Source organism: Lolium perenne, chromosome 6 (assembly GCF_019359855.2).
Source record: "Lolium perenne isolate Kyuss_39 chromosome 6, Kyuss_2.0, whole genome shotgun sequence".
Taxonomy (NCBI): Eukaryota; Viridiplantae; Streptophyta; class Magnoliopsida; order Poales; family Poaceae; genus Lolium; species Lolium perenne.
Genome location: NC_067249.2, coordinates 268,341,183 through 268,360,130, shown reverse-complemented (window position 1 = coordinate 268,360,130; position 18,948 = coordinate 268,341,183). Strand labels below are relative to the sequence as shown.

Genomic DNA, 18,948 nt, shown 5'->3' with positions numbered 1-18,948 from the left:
TGGTGAATTGATGAATTCTATTACAGGAACGGATTAGAGTATTACTGAAGCATATCAATTGGAGTACTGCTAGGCTGTAGTTAGTGATTTACTTATTTCAGAAAATAGGCAGGTGGCATTTTAAAATTGAACTAGTAGGCATCACCACTTGTGTTTCTTTAAAATTTTGGACAGTTCAGTTCTGTGAAACTTCATTGTTTTTTATTTTGACTTGTTGTGAAACTTCATTGTTAATCCTGAAGGGACTTTGCCTTTTGTACTCAACAGTGGTAAAACAAAATTTTGATTCAAAAATCTTGAACACTCCAGCTGCAACTGAAACTGATGTACTTCAGCATCTCATTAAGCTAAGAGGTCCAGTAGGCTAGGGTTACTGCATGCCTAATTAAGCTAAGAGGTCCCCTCCCGGCTAGCTAGGGTAATTCTCTCTGTAATTTTCAGATTTCTGTTAGTTGTGGCTAACTAAATCATTGGACCTTACACATTTATGAAACCAGTAGCTGAACTGTAATTCTCTCTGTAATTCTCTCTGTAATTTTCAGATTTCTGTTACACATTTACAGTCTTGCCAAGAAGATTTAGAACATTAACTTGGGAGTCTGGAAGCTTGCTCTCTATTTTTTCTGTTTCTGCTGCCACCTGTGTTGTCAAGATGCTTTCATTGATTCATGATAAACTAATAGTCACCACGATTTACACTAAAGAAAATTCGTACTTGATAGTCTAGTGAAGCAAAAGAAAATTGCTAAGTAAACTAGTCTGTGCACCTTATGCAAACCAAATGAGGAATTTTGATTTCACAAAAGGTGGTTCTCCTTCTGCTGAGAGCAAATGTAGTTCTTTGTAGTTCATTGGAGTTCATAGGAATGCTCTCTGTAATTTTGATTTCACAAAAGGTGGTTCTCCTTCTGCTGAGAGCAAATGATTTCACAAAAGGTGGTTCTTTGTAGTTCTGGTGTTAGTGTGATCAAGCAGCTAGTTCTTTGTAGTTCAGTTTTACCATTTATTTTGTTGCAAATGTAGCTTTTCGAGCAGCTAGTTGGTGTAATGCACATTTATTTTGTTGCAAATGTTTAGTTTCGTCAGATAAACCTACTAATCATCAGCTAGCTGTGCTTCATGGTGGAATGCAATGCTGCTGCTACTAATCATCAGCTAGCTGTGTGCTTCATGGTGGAATGCAATGTTGCTGCTACTATTGTTCCTGCTACTATTGTTGCTGCTGCTACTATTGTTGCTGCTACTATTGTCTCTGGTTATATAATTTGAGATATCAATTTGAGATGGGATGCAATGGTTCATGGTGGAATTTTTAGCTGTGGTTCATGGTGGAATGCAATGCTGCTGCTACTATTGTTGCTGTTGCAAATATATGATGTTGTCTCTAGTTATATTTGTCTCTGGTTATAAGTGCTGGTTATAGTTGCAGGGATTGAGTTGCTATTGAGTGCCGGAATGTTGATTCACTTCCGTTCCGGCAATTCTAGCACTCCACATGACCAATTTTTAGCAAAGGTCATGCCGAATTTTTCCGTGAATTCTAACTCTTTTCATCTTCTATTAGTGCAAGCCACCATGGCGTCTCAAGAACAGTTAGAGGCACACTAGAATAAGTACTTCTTCAGGTCGGAGGAGGAAGCCGCGGCCGCTGGGGGTGGCGGCGACGAGGACCATGAGATGGAGGATGCCGCTGGGGGTAGTGCCGACGAGCCAAGCGGCGACGAGCCAAGTGCCGCCGCCAGGGGTGGTGGCCAAACAAGTGGCGACGAGGCAAGCGGCGCCGCCGGGGGTGGCGGCGAGGCAAGCGGCGCCGCCGGGGGTGGCGGCGAGACAAGCGGCGACGATCCAAGCGGCGCCGCCGGGAGTAGTGGCCCCGGGACAAGTGGCTCCAAGAGGCCGCGGAAGGCAAGGCGCCAAAACACGGTCGCCACCGGCAGAGACACAATCACAGAGGTGGACCCCGCCAGTGGTTTGCCGGTGGAGCCTAAGGATGTTGCCAAGGGGTACGGCAACCAACTGGCAGCAATCCTCCGAGAGGTCATCAATCTCAACGAGACGGACCTCCGAGCTGAGAACAAAGCGCATTTGCGAGTCCAGCTCATTGCGAGGTTGCACTCACGATAAAAGTTCCTAGACGACTACTCCTCCACTCATGAAACCGAAAACATTGTGAACTCACAAGCCCTCCTGAAGTTCACCAAACACCTCAGCAGCTATAAGTACATGGTGCGGAAGCTGATTGCTGACGGCAAAGGTTTCGAAGAGGTCCACTCTGCCTTTCCGCATGTTACGCAAGCGGACTTTGATGCTTTTCTGGCCAATGAGGAGCTACAAGCGACCAAGAATCGCAAGGTGTGGGGGAAGGAAATGCGGGAGCTTAACATCGGCAACCACAACCTTGGGAGCCGTGGGTACGAGGGAAAGGAGCCCTACTGGGTGAAGGAGGACGAGGCGTATATAAATGTCGGCATTGAGAACCCCTGGCTCAAGTACAAGGACCCGCTTGAAAGAAGATTTATCAGGTCCCGGTACCATAAGAAGAAACTAACCGGGGAACTTGTCACGGACCCCAAGGTGGTAACCGACATAATTTGGTTCACGAACGACAAGAAGGTCCTGACGTTGGAGAAAAAACTGGTAAGCAATTTACCGGTTTAATTAGATCAAGTATCGTTCATATAATAGTAGCAACATTTCTAAATGGTTCACGTTTCTTCCGCAGGAAGAAGAAAGACAAAGACTTTCTCAATGTGACGAAGGCTCCTCGTCCCAGGCGTCGACGGGCAGGATAGCCTGGGACAAGCCTCTCGTACGGGCGCTAAACCTCGTTAATGAGCATTCACCTACGAGAAGGCCGCATAGAGGCCGTGTGGCTGGCGCCGGTACAGGCCACAAGCATGGTCACTATGGCTTGTCGTCTGCGGCCGATAAAAATGTGCGCAATGAGAGAAAGCAGTGGGAGGCGGAGGAAATGAGGGACTCAATCCTAGCCCAAGTCCAAGCTGGTTTGGTACCGCAACTGGTACCGCAACTCAAAGCTTCACTCGTACCTGATATCAAAGATGAAGTCAAAGCTGAAGTCGCCGCTTCAGTCCAAGCAGATTTCAACACTGTCATCGCGTGGTCTGAGGGTGGCAAACAAGCCCCCCCCCCCCCCCCGCCGCAAATGCAAGTGGTTAGCTTCAGCGCCAGCAACTCGATGGCGCTGCTGGCCGCTGGCAATGACGTTGTTATAATGGAGACTCCTCCGGCCGCCGGCAATGTCACAGGTGCTAGGGATTCACCGGCCATGCCGGGTAGCAGCCCCTCCGTCACTTGCACGCCCGCCGCCGCATGTGCCGGCCCGTCGACATTAGCCGAGCTCAACGCCCTCACGGTAATTAAGCTAGTGTACATGAAGTTAATATATTAGTTTCATCATCCTTGCCCTCTCTCTAACGCCGTACACATGTTCTCGCAGGCGCTCTCAACGCCATGCACCTTTCTGATGAAAGTGAACGACGAACTCAAAGACGTCGCGAGGGGGTCCATCCTTCGGCCTTTGGATAAGAAGTGGCACACACGAGATATGGACGATGACGTTTAGCGGGTTGAAGTGGATCGGGCGTTACCGGGCTATGAGGATTTGCTTCCTCCTAATCAACCGCATGGTGCCGATAGCCCGTTGAAGCTGACCTCACTACAGGGTTGGGTACTGCTATGGCCGAAGACCCTAATTAGGATCAACACCTCCTCGGGGTCGACGGCAAGCAAAGGAAAGCACCTTGCGGCGCCACAGGTCAGCGTCCCTCCACAACAGCCAGCGCCGCCGGTGGTCAGCGCCCCACCACAACAGCCAGCGGCGTCGGTGGTCAGCGCCCCACCACAACAGCCAGCGGCGCCAGAGGTCAGCGCCCCACCGCAACAGCTAGCGGCGCCAGATGTCGAGGCGTACGAACGTGACGACTTCCAATGGGACATTCCTACGTCTTCACAAGTTGCCCCGGTGGATCCGAACGCGGCGACCACGAAATATCTGTGCTCCAAGAAGCTATTCGATTCTCAAGAAACAGCTGAGGAGGAAACGCCTGAGGAGGCCGCCACCGCCGCCGCCAAAAACATGCTGAGCCCAAACACACTCGGTGCTACGGCCACTACGGCGATGGATGGTGGTACAACACAACCCAAGAAGCGGAAGAGGCCAGCGAAGAAGGACGCCAAAGACAAGGAGGCGGCCAAATCCAAGGACACGGTCCGACACCTTGACAAGTTGCCAAACAATTGGCGACCTGAGCATTGGATGGGTGAACCGATGCTGCCGGAGCATGTCCTCAACATACTCACCCCGGATATGAGGAGCTTGCATAACTCTATCCTGTATGCGGAGAAGCAGCTTCTCAATGCAAAACAACCTGGTTACCCTTTATACGTGACGAGGGTGCCAACTGGCATGAACTTCGTCGAAAAGTACCCCGCGGACTTGTGCTTTATCAGGTTCAATGACATCTTCGATGTCTTTCGCATGAGAATGCTCCACTTTTCAGTGGTTCGGCTAGTTGCTCTTAGCCTGTCTTCCCAGATCGTTAAGGAGGGGACGCCGGGCATCGCGATAATGGACCCATTCTATATGCGGGAGAGCATCATCTGCAACGCTGGGGATCGGGCGATTGCCACCAAGCAGGTCGAGGATTTCATGGTGGCGAACCTAAAAAAGAGCGGCATTCTCATCCCTTACTTCCCCGAGTAAGTAATCACTCGCTAGTCCCCATTACCATTCTATCCTATATCTCCATTTGCATTTGCAAAGGTTAATCCGTGTGTTTTCCGCAGAGACAAGTTCCGCACCCTCATCGTCGTGCACCCGCAACACTCGCATGCAATCTATCTCGACTCAGGTAGGGACAAGAAGAAAGACTATAGCCACATCAAGACCGTTCTCAATGATGCTCTCACCGGCTTCGCCTCCAAGACAGGCCCCCTCAAAGTACAGAGGAAAGTACGAGGAGGCTTGGCCTTAACCCACACAACCAACTTCGCCTCCCTCAAGCAGTCGTCGGAAGACAATGGGATGGACGCGTGGTACGCCATCCTTCAGATGCAGGAGTACATAAAGTACGCAGATGACATGTTGCTGCCAGGGAGTCTCAGAAACAGGTTTGCAAACATGGCGGATGTCAACGATAGAGAGCTGAGAAAAAACCGGGGTCGCATCCAGCAGTTGATTTGCACGACAATCCTGCACGATGTCAACAATAGGTCTGGCGCGTTCTTCTACGGCTACGGTCTACCACCTAATGATGAGATAGAACTCCGCTTGGAGATGTTGCGTGATGACAGGCCATTCAACACGCTGAAGGGTTGCCGTCCATTCCCCCCTAAGCCTACGACCTGATCCTACGACGGCAACTCTTTTGCTTAAGCTTGAACAATATGTCCATGAACTTCCGTACTGTAATTGATATATATTTCGGCCCGATCGACTTGTCGCTTTTATTTAGTTGTATGGATGTGCATGTGAACCTGCTTCTGTAATTACATTTACTTTGCTATATATTTCTAGATTATGGCGTGTTTACCTTAATCATTATTTGCATTTACTCGACCCCTTACTTGCCTCGTATTTAGAGTTCGCCGATGATTAGAATGTTCGGTCACTCGTACACTCGGGGGTGGAGCCAGTGAGCCTTGGTGTGATGGCCACAAATATCAATCTATTGTGCATCCTACCTAGCCTTACTGACTCCATCCCTGGATGTTAATATTTGTTTCGACCGACAAAGTATGAGGCACGCTATTTACTTCGTACTACTTGTCTTTTATTTGAGTTGGCACTTCTTAATTGCATTGGCCGATGATTAGAATGTTTGGTCACTTGTACACTCTGGGGTGGGGCCAGTGAACCTGGTGTGATGGCACAAATATCAATCTCTTGTGCATCCTACTTGGCTTCGCGGACCCCATCCCTGAATGTTAATATTTATTTCGACCAACAAAGTATGAGGCACATGCTATTTAGTTTATACTACTTGTCTCTTATTTGAGTTGGCACTTGTTAATTGCATTGGTACTGACGTTTTATTTGTCTTGTGCATAGAGATGCCGACAACATATGTTGTGTACAAGGGGAGGGTTCCTGGAGTCTACGACGACTGGGAGGACTGTCGGAGACAGGTGCACCGCTTCAGCGGCAACAGCTACAAGGGATACCTCACTAGGGTGGAGGCGGAAGGAAGATACGCGCGTTATCTAGCGGGAGAGATGAGGGACATGAGGAGGAACCGGATGAAGACCATGGCCTTCGTGATGATGCTCATCGTGACCATAATCATGTTTTATGTGATTGTAGTTTAGGTTAGTAGCTACATTGTGAGGTGTATGACGACACTTGTGACGACTATGTACCGAGACTTCTAACTTTGTGAAACTTCGTCGTTCGGTGTTGCATATGTGTTGTATGAATCAACATTTCGAAACGAGACATGCGTATTTGTGTATTGATACCGAAATAAGAATTGGCTCTCTATGTGCTTCTCATATTGCATGTACTGCTGTCTAAATATGAACTGCTGTGTAAATATATACTGCTGTATAAATATGCATTGTAATACGCTGGAAAAAGCTGTAAAAATTGCATTTTCGAATGGTACCACCGGCGCACCTACATGCCCTACTGCCGGCGCACTGGACATTCGCCACTGCTGGAAGATCTACTGTCGGCACATCGCCACATGCGCCGGCGGTACACACCAATTGCCGGCGAAGCAAGCACGGCGCGCCGGCAGTAACTGAGCTACCGCCAGCGCACATGGCTGTGCGCCGGCAGTAGACAGTTATCACCGGCCCGTTCGCACCGGCGGGCTCACGTGCGCCAGCAATAGCCCAAAACGGTGCGCCGGCAGTAACCCTTTTCCTAGTAGTGAAGGATCACCTCCCTTGAAAAGGGTTCTAAAGCCTGTGTTGAAACTATGAGTGAGGGAGTTGACTCTTACTGGTTGATGAGTAAAGACCTTGAGAAAAAGGTCGAAGACATCAATCAAAGAGTCAAAACCTTGACTAAAGTTGTTCTTGAGATGGCTGATGATAGGAAGTTGCTTGTCAAAGTAATCAAGAATCAGCATGATGACATCACAGAGTTGGCTACTCATTTTGCGTGTATAGCACACGCTTGCAATCGGAAGAGGGAAGATACTATCAGTGGAGCATCCTTCGCACCAAAGGAGGAATAGGTACACCAAAGGAGTTGTGTGATCCCGCCTGGCTTGAGTCTAAGCTTGGGGAGATAATCCCGAGCCTTGCAAACTCTATCACTAGTTTTTAGCAAATTTATCTTAGCCATGCATCTTAGAATAGAAGCTCGTTGCATTATTATATCATATATTTCCCTTAGAAAGAGAATGATTTTTATCAAATGAATCTTGAGTCATTATCCTATATGAAGTATGATTGAAGATTAATGCATTAGATGTATGAATTAGGATGAGTATAATTGTACTTGCATCATGATAATGATTTTATGGTCCTCCACACCAGAAAGCTTTGACAGGATATAAGAAAATTATTTATAAAGTATTCTATAATCATTGGTTCCTTCGTGTGAAAGAGAAACATAGAAAGAAAGAAAAAGAGGGGAAGATTGTGAAATAAAGAGAAGTAAAAGAAACAAGAAGAGTAAAAAGAAAAAAAAGAGTTACTAGTAAGATCCATGAAGAAAAGCTAACTCCATGATTTTATGATATTTAGATAAAGTAATCTTCTTGTATTTTATTAAACCTTGAAAGGTGTGGAGGCCTTTAAGTCATTTGAGTTTGAGAATAGTATGGTGTCATTCATGCTCTAGTTTTACATCCGATTATAACCCTTATTCTTGAAAAATGGCTCATTTGTTTTAACGACTCTCGCTTCATGAACAAAGATGACTCTGTCTATTAAGCTCGTATCTTGCTCGGGGACGTGCAAGAGTCTAAGCTTGGGGAAGTTGATGAGTGCATTTTTAGCATGTTTTTGCATTACAATTTTATCAAGTTATCATCAAGTAGTAGTATGATTTTTGTATTTCACCGCGCTACCGCGCCCTTTTATGCTTGTCTACACATGATCCAAAAATAATAAGTCAATAATGAAATATCAATGAAAACTGCCATTTTCCGGCATTCTGACGTGATAGAAATCATTTTTGCACTTAATAATGCGACTGGGCGAAAGGACAATGCGAGGACAGCTTCCAGAGACTTTAACGGGCATCGGTACGGACGGGCTCTGCCCGTACCGTCCGCCCGTACCACTGGGCGGAGGCACCGCTTCGTCAAATACTTACACCTCCCGCAGACGGATCTGAGATCGGAGTTGAGACGCGACCAGAAACACCAGAACACTGCTCCAGGAGAGATATGAGGGGAGGTCAAGAAGGGGCCTCATCCATGCTGCTACCCGGATCATTGGAGGACAAGTCATCATCACCTTCATCATCATCCACAACGAATCACCATCTCCATTCTCTCCATCCCATTAGATTGTAATCTCCATTACTATTGTGGGTTCATACTTGGATTCATACCGCTATCATTTTTCCATTCGCAAGTTTATGATGATGTTCTTGATTGTCTCCATGTGTGAGTAGTTCATCCCGTTCTTGGGGGAGATGGAGAAACCCTAGTTGTACAATTATATGAATTAAGATGATTTATAACTTTGCACTATGCTTGTATGTTAGTTTTCTCTTGTGATGTTGCATGATGTCGACCATGTAATATTTGCCTAAGGTTCACATGAGGAAACTACCGTCGGAAGTTTGGTAGTGTATACGGCGGGAAGTGACATCCCGTGTTCGGTGCACTATTAGATGGAAGAGGGGGATAAGAAGGGACTCGCAAGCTTAACAAGTAACCATGGGGGAATCTCTTAATTGTGATGGATCAATAGGTGGCTTGCCGAAGGTAGTTGCAGTGGTTACTCAGAGATATGTCATGAGATACATAATCCAATTCGAGCTCTTCCCACATACAATGAGAGCTAAGATATGAGTTATCTAGTTTGTGTCTTTAGTTAATACTAGCGGAGGAACCAACAACCCCTGAGAACACTTTAACCTTATTGCAGTTCAAACTCGATTTTTAGTTGCATTTACATTCTTCAGTTTAAGTTATTTACTCTACAAAAACACATTACAAAACCTTTTCTACTTTTATCCTTCGCTTGAAATTTGAGACAACTTGTGGTAATTTTAGATAAATAGTAACAAGGGGTATTAAGATCATTACTAGTAGCTCCTCATGGTTCGATACTCTTATTTTGAAACTAGCTACAATTAATCTGTGATCTTGCAGTCATCAGTGTTTTGAAGTTTATGGGGCCGCGATGGTACTGTTTCTAGCGGATTTTTTCTGCCGCGCCCTCTATTTAGTACTAGTTGACATTGCTCGATGCATCCATTTAAGGTTCTGGCCGATGGGTCTCGATGTCAGCCTCCCTGTACAAGCAGCGTTTGCTATCTTGGATTCCTTTTTAATTGTGATTTCTCACTACTTGAATTTAATTTGTTCTCGAATCCGACCGTTTAATTTTAAATTGTTAATCTTGAGGCAGAATCGTTGTGGAGCCATGTCGCTGTGAGCTAGGAATCGATGTCCCAGGCAGAACCGCGTCCAGTCTAGAAGCTTCCCGCTTCCGCCCAATAAAAGTCTACGTCATCACCGCTAGAACTCTGAAAGAGGCACGTCTTCATGTTCCATAAATAATGTAAACTAGGAAGTTTCGGCGCGGCGACACGCCGCGCCCGTGGAACGATATTCGATAAGCTAAATTTTCTGGTTCCTTCATACGGCGGAAACAAAACAGGTACAATATTGGCTAAGCCACAGTTGGTTTGCTGGTGTATCCAGTGTGTCATTTTTTTAGCTTGGATAGTGCAGAGAACTTAGAACTCTTGTATGCAAGTTCCAGCAGTCTAACTCGCTAAAGGAGGTAGATAAATGAAGATAGAAGTTCATAAGTTGGTATGATTAATTCAGTAATAATCAAAAGAGGTTACTTGAGATGATTATACATAGTTATTTAGATGCTTAATATTACATCATGCCGATAGTGTTCATGGTAGGTAGTTCCAGATAAGGTAATATTACTACACGTGATATTTCTGCTCACAGGAATCAGTAGGACAGTTGTTCCGAAGCGAAGTTTCAGTTCACCGGCGTAGATACTTATTTATCTTCGCTGGTCGGGTCTGCCTCATCTGTTGATGAAGGTAAAATATTGGTCATACTGAGGAAACAGAAGAATGAAATCAGTGTCTTGGTACTGAATCTTTTTTCTTGCCCTCTCTAGTGAGAATTAGGCTTATTTCCTGATAGGGAAAATTTTAGCGTGTCAGATAATTATTTGCAAAAAATTCCTTGAAATTCATTGCTGCTCCCAGATGCTTTACCTCTGCAAAATCAGAATGGACTATCTCCATGACATTCGTAGTCAGCTGTGTCTTGTGGGGTTCTTTCATCTTCTAGCAGATTTGGCATATTTTCAGATGGATCAGGCAGTATAGATCTTCTGTTACTTGCTGCTGGATCAATAGGCTGTATGGAGCTGCTGCTGAATTCTGTGGCTGGGTCGCTGGTGTTTACTGTTTGAGCACCTGCGACATGGAAGGCTATATTTCTTCTATAAATGTTCCTAGCATACCCGGCCAACCAGCCATCCAAAAGGGGCACATCAATCTGGTTCACACGTTTTCACCAGCACAGTAAAAGTTGGCTCCCGCTTCTACCCCAGCCGTTGGATGCGGTACATTTTTCCTCACTTGTTCATCCTCCAAGCAAGTCCATGACGCATGGGACCGAATACATGCGGGATCCACCGAGCAGAGGGAGCGATGCTGCTCGTCCGCGTCGCGTGGTTTGGCTGTTTTCTCGTGGGAGTGGGTAGACAAACCCTAGCTGACCAATCCCCATATTCCCATCTGCCCAATCCTCATCCCCACTTCCCTCCGCCGCCTCTCCTTGGCCGACCTCCACCTTCCGCCTGGACGCGGCCGCAGCAGCGGCAGAAAACACGCGCCCGAGCGAACGCGGTTGGACGCGGCAGCGTCGGCTGCATGCGGCGATGGAGGCTCGCCGGATGCGTGGCGCTGGTCGGACGCGGCGACGGCTGGCTGCGGTGGAGGCTCGCCGGACGGCCAGACGCGCGGCGCTGGCCGGACGCGGCGACGGCTGGATGCGGCGGCTGTACCGGCAGCGGCGAGGGCGCATCCCCGGCTCCGATTCGCGAGCGGAGAGAGCACACGAGCGGCGGCGGCGGCTGGATGCTCGTCTCTCTCCCAAGCACCTACGACCTCGCAGCGAGCGGACCGAGCCGGTCGGGACAACCAGCAGCGACGGCACATCGCGAGCCCCACGACGGCGCCCTGCAGGCTGATGTGGGTACCATGGACGCCTTCACCGTTGTGCTGCTCGGGAGAAGCCTCTGCAACCCCGTCGACGGTAGCGGCCGCCGAAATTGAAGGGGGCGGCGGCGGCCAGAAATGAACGTGGTGGCGGTGAGCAGAGTGGGAACGGGGCGGCGGCGCCTCCTCTCGGTGGCCCTGGGCGCTCAGGAGGAGCCCTCGATCTGAGGTAGGTTGCTGCCTCTTCTTTTCCTGTGCGCCGCTCCTCCTCTTCTCTTTTCCCTCGTCTCTCTCGCTCTTCCTCTTTACCTATCTCTCTCATATCTCACTCTTGTTTCTCACTTTTCAGCTGTAGGGAACGGTGGTGGAGTGGGTGTGAGTCAAGGATGGCCAGGATCCGGGGCAGGGCCGGCCAAATCGTGTCGGGCGACGGATTTTGACAATACAGGGACAGCAACGGCAAGCATGGCTGGTTTTAAGACGCCAAGGTGGGCTTAAGGTGAGCTTTTCCCAAATCCCAATCCCAATCCCAATACAGTACCATTTAGTTATTGCAGACATTTATGGATAAATCTTGGTTCTCAACTTCTCATTGACTGATTTATATTTTATAATGGTTGTTCAGTGTGTTTGTGCCGGCTGAGTAGATCGAGTTGTATAATGCACATACCACAACTATCGTTGTTGTGGTGACTTAGACAGGTTCCTGAAGGTAAAGTGACTCATTTCCATCATGTCAGATGTTTACAGTTGCTTGAGTTAGTTTGATAATTCCAGTAGCATGTATAAGATTGGGTTATGTTCGTTCTAATACAGTTTGGTTTTCAGTTATTTTGTGTATTAGCTAAGAGCTCCTAATAGTTTGTTTTTCCTCTTTGCAGCTACTATTTTAGTAAAATATTTGCTCTATCCAATATTAAAACAGAAAATCCCCTACTTAAGTCCAACCAACATTTAAGCAGATGCTTTCACACTTGCTCTAATTTATGAAAGTCGCCACCATGGTAATTAATTTAGGTTAATTATCAGGATCGATTAAGGTTGAATATGGCTTGAAAAAACATTAGAATGAAAATGTTCCGCTCTTCTTGCCGGTGTGTGAATATTTGCGGTAATTCACCCAGGATAATTTTTGCACCTCGTATTTTCAAGAATATCTGGGTAGATTTAATGATATGTCCATTAGAGGTGCATTTTGAGATACAGTGCATGGTTCTACCTTTTGTGCATTGACCCTATTTGCGGTAACTAATTTTGATTCTGTTCTAAATGGCAAGGTCGGGTAGACTTGCAGCCTGAAGGTGTGGAGGTACCTCACAGCCTTGTTGACAAGGGCATGCAAAGGCATGATCAAGATTATGGCAGACGATAAAGTTATTTGGCTGAATCCTCTTATATGAAGCAAGTGCAATGTCCGACATTACCGGGACTTCACCTGCCGGTGAGGCAAAATCGTATACGACTCCAAAATGGATTGAGCGCATGCAGCAGATGACAAGTGTGATTTTATTGTACTTTGCCTTCTGCACTTATGAACTGAAGTTTCTGTTTCTACAAACAATTATTCGGCATGTTTTGTTTCGATTCTAGATGATCATATCATAATCCAACCTAGATGTCCTTTTATTGATTCGCTATATGTAAACTGGGTATTATACAGGAGCAATTTTGTTACTCTGAATCACTCTGAATATTTTGATCTGCTGGTATTATTATATAGGACCTGATTGGGTATTGCTCTGTGTAGGGATGCATCATGAGAAGGTGGAGCTGGCGTCGTCGTAGGCATAGTTGTACGCTGCCTCCCAGGTTGAGCATGGCTGCTCACTGGCAACCAGGATTCGATGGCGGTGAAGATCTAGGTAATTTTTCTAAATTTTTATGGTACTGCGCATTCAGGGAAGAATAGGATGTGAGGTCTATAGACTTATGTGTAATATTGTTGCCACTTTCTAGCTGGAATGAAAAAAAACGAAGGTTCTCCCCTTGGTTGGTTTCAAGATCAGAATATTCTTCTCCCCTGAAAACTATTAGAAAGAGACATATAAGAACATGCTCAATGTATTTGAGGTCACCATTAGTTTATGCATGCATTTTAGGAAAATATTATGTGGATTTGGTTGTAGGTGATGTGTCTTTTTACTTTCCTCCGTCGCACGGCATTTTTGTTTTGGCGAGGTGACCCTTTACCTTTTTATGCATCAGGATACCGTTATTGTTGTGCGGAACCTTTATATGTATCTGTTTGAAAAAACTGCAGTGACTGACCATCATCTTTGTCCATTTATCTTGCTATATAAATATTTGTAATTTTCACTGTTGTTTCATATTATACATATGGGCTAATGGTGTTGGTTTCGTAGAGAAATACAATATTTTCGTTGAAATAAAATCATGTTATGTGTTCCTTGACATACTCTATCAGGTATGATGCAGCCTGGAGACAAGACTTTGCAAGCTTCTGTACATGCCAATAGAGTATGTCAGATCTACTTCTCTAATGTCTAGGATCCACTAGCTTTTCAGGGTTCATGCTACTTGCTGCAGATGGTGTTCCCACGATTGTCTGGCATGGTGGATCCAATCCAATCATCAGTCTGTTTTATGCAACATTGTTACCTGCAGAACGGCACAGCCCTCAAATTAGGTAAGAGTTGCTTACTGTACAGCCAAGTAGGGTATTAGCTTGATGGTCTATTTTACAAGATAAAGCCAGTGCACATGTTTAGATTTCTAATTTTAATTCGATAGTTTTTGTAGGATTGCTTGCATAGCAGGAGCAAGCAACGGGGCGCGCCGCCGCTGCCAAGGAGGCGCTGGAGGAGGTGCCGGAGAGGGAGGCTCGGGGCCTTGCGATGCGTCGCCAGCGCGGCCCGAAGGAGGTGGCCGAGCAGAAGGCTGCGAGCGACGGCGAGGCCGCCACGGTGGAGCACGAGGCGTCCGGCTCCGTGCACGTACCATGTCTGTCCCGGCCTCTATTGTTCCCTGTGCTTGACCGTTGAAGTGCTCCTAGATCGGATTCACTCGATTGGAACGGTGATGCCAGCCAGTGAACTACGGGTTGTCTGCCGCGCCCGCTGGCCGCAGGCGACGACCAGGTTAGACAAGTCGACCCCCTCCGTTCTCGTTTAGCTGTGTTTCATGTTTGTAAGTTTGCTATGCAGCAGCCACTGTCCCGTGGATGATTCAGAGGTCTGTGTTCTGTTATGTCCCCTCCCTCTAATTCGTTAGTGTCCAATATACATTCATTAGTGTCCTGTTAAATTTTGTGCATGTAGAATTACCCTTGTTTTATGGGAAGTTCATTTTTGTTAGGAATTTAAGTAAAGCATTTCCATATTCTTCCATTATAATTCTCGTTGTCAGTTTGTCACCTTCCATTGGATTTTTTTTTTACCCAGTGCTTTGTGTTCTGGCAGCATTGATGCGGGAATACTGTGGGGAAGAAGATGCATCATCTAGGAGGAAGATCAGCATATAAATGCTGAGCTGAAGTTCAGACACCACGCTGACTATATTCCCAGGCGCCCACGTCCACGGACATGGAAGGGGCTGCAGACGGTTAGTTGCAGATTTCTATCTGTATGTTTATTCCTTCCTTAGTAGTTCTCTTTGACGCTTCAGTGCTTGTATTAAAATTAGTTTGTTGTCATTACAAAAGAAGCAAGATTAGGTGGGTGTGCTACAAAAAAAGGATTGTTGATCCGCATATCCAGCCAACTTTTGCTCATCAGTTCGCTCTGCATAGTAACTAACTGAGATTTGCCGTCTCAAAGATGATGAGAGAGATGAAGTGTGAACAATGTCGTTTTGCTTTAAGAAAACTTTTATATATTTGCACATTTGCACTTAACTCAAATGAATATATGGTCTGATAAATAATAGGTGTGCTCGAGCCCAGATTTTCACTGTCAGTAACAATGGTTTGTGCGATGCTTAGGAGTAGCTTTACAGCTCTCTCTAAAAATGAGTAGCATTGCTGAGACAGATGTGAGCATGGGTGAAGGCAAGGTATCACTGTTATAATTCACTCTACTGTATTGTGCAACTCACTAATTTTTGTATTGTATTGTCCTGAAGTATTTGGAGTTCAGTTCATAATTTACCTTATTTGTGTGGTATACAAGATTCAGTTGTTAATATCTCCATGCCCATTTATATTGCATAACTAAAATGAAAAGGTTAAAGGAATCTTTCGAACAAGTTTATTGGTTGTTTACTTTATAAATAGTGTCTATCACTGAAAAAAAATTAGAGAATTCTTTTTTGTTTTCCACCAGGCTGGTGGATGACGGCGGTGGCAGTGGGTGGATGCCGGTGGCTTCAGCTGATGGACGACGGTGGCCTCCGCCGCCAAGCGACCTGTAGCAGGTACGAGCTCGTGTTGTCTTGGTAGCGCAGCATGGCTGCACCACTGAGATTCTGATATGGAACCTGCTGGAAATTACCTTGAGTGGAAGTTACTAATAATGGAGGTCTTTCAACTTGAATTCTGTTTGGCCATTTTCACAGTTGTATGCATTAAGATAGCTGGATACATTTTATTCTTGCATTGGAAAATTGGTTAGCTGGATACAGTTGTTTGGACAAGGAACACAAATCATAATATGGTTAGGTTTCTCTAAAGCTATTTTTACTACTGTATTGTAGATACGTTTTCTTTGCTCTGTATCAATCTGTCAAATCTATAGATTACCTGCCTCTGACTAAACCAAGGGAAATAACCATAGAAGGACAAATCAACTTAAATTATTTTTTTATACAGATCTATATGGTTTTTAATTTATTAGTTTTTAATGATAAAATTTTCAAAAGGATTGAACACCAATCGAAAGTTGTGCTCTGTTTAGAGAAGCAGGGATTATAAACCTTCCAATTGCCCCTTTTCTTCTTTATTATTGGATTTTATAATAAACTACCTTTCACCTTCCAATTGCTCCTTTTGTTCTTTATTGTTGGATTTTCTAATAAACTACCATTTGTGTTTCTTATTACTTTTCAGGTTTATTGGTTTTGGTTCAATGGAAGAGCTCCCAGCTTATGAAGGTATTATTATTGGTTTCTCCACTCCTGTTTCTATGCATTTTTGTTCGTTCTCGAAATTGTTGTTTTAGAGATGCATACATTTCATGTTTGCACTCTAATTAATAATAGCTCATATCAGCTCTCAGGAGGAAGTCTTTGTACTTCCATCATCTTTCATGCTTACTACATTTTGGTTTTTTATGGTTTGTGCTCCTATTGAGAATGGGTAAATGCTTGATTTTGGTAAAAGTAGGTGGTTAGTTTTATTCTCACTTGCCTCCAGTTTACTGCTGGTACGTGTCGGCACACAATGTCTTTCTTTTTCATGTATATTTTTGCTTTTGAGAAAAAAATGTTTTCGATATGAGCATGGTTATTGATTCAGTGTTAGTTACCGGTGTTAAAACCTTATCTTCTATGGCATATGTGTGTTCTGTTCTGCTGCACGAAATAACGATTCTCAGTTAGAGTAATTTTGCTGCCTTGCTGAAAGTGATGAATAAATACTGCCTTTTTACTGTGTATGCAGATGGATCCATAGAAGGAGAAATTGTGCCATTACAATGATGGAAATGCCATAATACATGTGTTGATCTTGAATCACATTATCAGTAAATTTCTGTGAAATCATCTGAGAGCTTCAACCCATTCATAGGGGCTTCAACCTGATCCGATCATCTGGTCGTTTTATGCAGTGTTGTTGGCTGCTGATATTTCAATAGCAATTCCACCAGCTATGTTCTGTAATGTACATAGGAATTCTGTATAATGTAATTTCACCAGCTATGTGTTATGTGATACACTTATGACAGTATTAGATGAACCAGACCTATATATGTTAGAATGTATGTTATGCATAGCTAAACCGGGAAGCTATCATGAGGCTCATGGTTTAAAGCCAATAAATCTCAATCATATATGATTATAGTACAATCCTGGATAAAACTTATGGTTACAATATTATCTTGCTTTTGCCTTTGCGCCGGGGCGCAACGGGAAGTTATCAAAGTAGTTCAGGTGTTTATTTTGGGATCCTTGTTAGCCGATGACATTTAAGGAAGGAAATCATTCTTGTACTGCATACTTGTGATGTGTAATATCATCCATGTCTTAGATGTGTTTATCAATGATATGCCTTGTCGGGAGAGAGGAAAAGCAGCAGCGGGGTGGCTTTTGCCCCTGTACATGGGACCTACTACCTTTCCAGAAAATGGAGGAAATAGATGAAAATGGCTTCTCTCACATGGCATCTTGCACGAATCTCCAACGATCCAACAGCAAAGAGTACACCCACACTCATGTTTGGGTGTACAAATGTATTTCCGTTTGAAGAATCTGCACTATGCTTGTTATGCTTTTAGTCATACTTAACATTTTGTCCTAGCTGGGCCCTCACTTTTCCCCTTAACCCCAGCCTCCCTCTTTTTGGCATAAAGTCATAGATATTATCATAACTTTGATGCAATATGTACTGTAGATTTAATCCAGCTGACATAGGGTTCTTACTCTTCCATTTTAGGTTCATTGAATAACCTGCCGACACATGGTTGTTACTCTTCTATGTTAGGTTCAGTGAACAATTTGTGTGTGATCATGAATTAACCCTTCGGAATTTTAAGATGCAGCATAATTTATAAAGGGCAAGATGTCCTGGCAGAATTATTAACTTTCATATTTTGTGTGTAATAAGACCTGCTTGTTGTGCTCACTCACTTACGTTTCAGGTCTTCATGCTACATTAGGTGTTCTCAAGGAAAAATACTCGTATGACAGTGTCTCGAAAGTATGTATATATGCCAGTGTTATATATATTACAGTTCATACCTAAGTTGTGCATGAAGTGATATTTCTTCAGCAAAAGTTACCTGACGGTATTTATTACAGTGTATTTGACATATAAGGAACCTGAGCACAAAATAAAATGGCTGATATGTGGCATGCATCTAAGGTTGTTAGATGTTTCCGTTTTTTAGTTCCATAGATGAGAAGACGCGACTCAGGATGTACTCCTTGGACACGAGACAGACGCGCGGCCGGGCCGCTTCAGCGCTGCCTGCAGCCTTGGGCAAGCTCAGCCTTGGGCAAGCTGATACTGTCACCAGCGCAGGGCGGCGTGATTTTGAGATTCCACTCGAGATCGACCGGATTCGACCGGATTTTGTAGTCGGTCGAGTTGTAGTGTTCAGGAATCAGAACTTGTGAGGTTGTTAAATTTCAGAGAAGATGTAAACTGGTATGAGTTTCAGAATTATATGGCCATATGCTCTGTAATTTTATCCTAAGGCTGCTAATATACGAGTTTCAGATTTTTGTGCACTACCCAGGCTAGATGGAATGGTGTTCAGTTAGACAAGATAGATGATCTTGCTTGGTAGCTTATCATATGTACTGTTCCTTTTGATTTTACTTGTTGATTTTTCCTGGCAGACCTTCTATAAACAAGATGGTATATGTCCTTGCCATGCTCTATGAAGAAAATGGATTCCGTGTTTATGCATGTGGTATTCTCTAAACTGTAGTTCTCTCTTATTTAGCACAAACTTAACTATCTCGTGATGTTTCAGGCATTATCT

The 18,948-nt window shown here is 44.7% G+C and overlaps 2 long non-coding RNA genes across 3 annotated transcripts; one reads left to right on the top strand and one right to left on the bottom strand.

Annotated features, from left to right (window-relative positions):
• Positions 1-9,981: 9,981 nt before the first annotated feature.
• On the bottom strand, positions 9,982-10,618 carry LOC127305571 (uncharacterized). Its single transcript, XR_007854022.1, has 2 exons — positions 10,400-10,618; positions 9,982-10,318 (listed from the first exon to the last, which is right to left on the bottom strand). It is a non-coding gene; the product is annotated as an uncharacterized lncRNA (long non-coding RNA).
• A 1,042-nt stretch (positions 10,619-11,660) lies between these two features.
• LOC127305569 (uncharacterized) lies at positions 11,661-17,201 on the top strand. 2 transcript variants are annotated; one of them, XR_011746262.1, is made up of 9 exons: positions 11,662-11,849; positions 11,976-12,062; positions 12,628-12,848; positions 13,098-13,997; positions 14,111-14,448; positions 14,770-14,911; positions 15,631-15,721; positions 16,353-16,396; positions 16,905-17,201. It is a non-coding gene; the product is annotated as an uncharacterized lncRNA (long non-coding RNA). The 2 variants fall into 2 exon arrangements; XR_011746261.1 differs by having other exon boundaries at positions 11,661-11,849; positions 12,628-13,997.
• Positions 17,202-18,948: the final 1,747 nt, after the last annotated feature.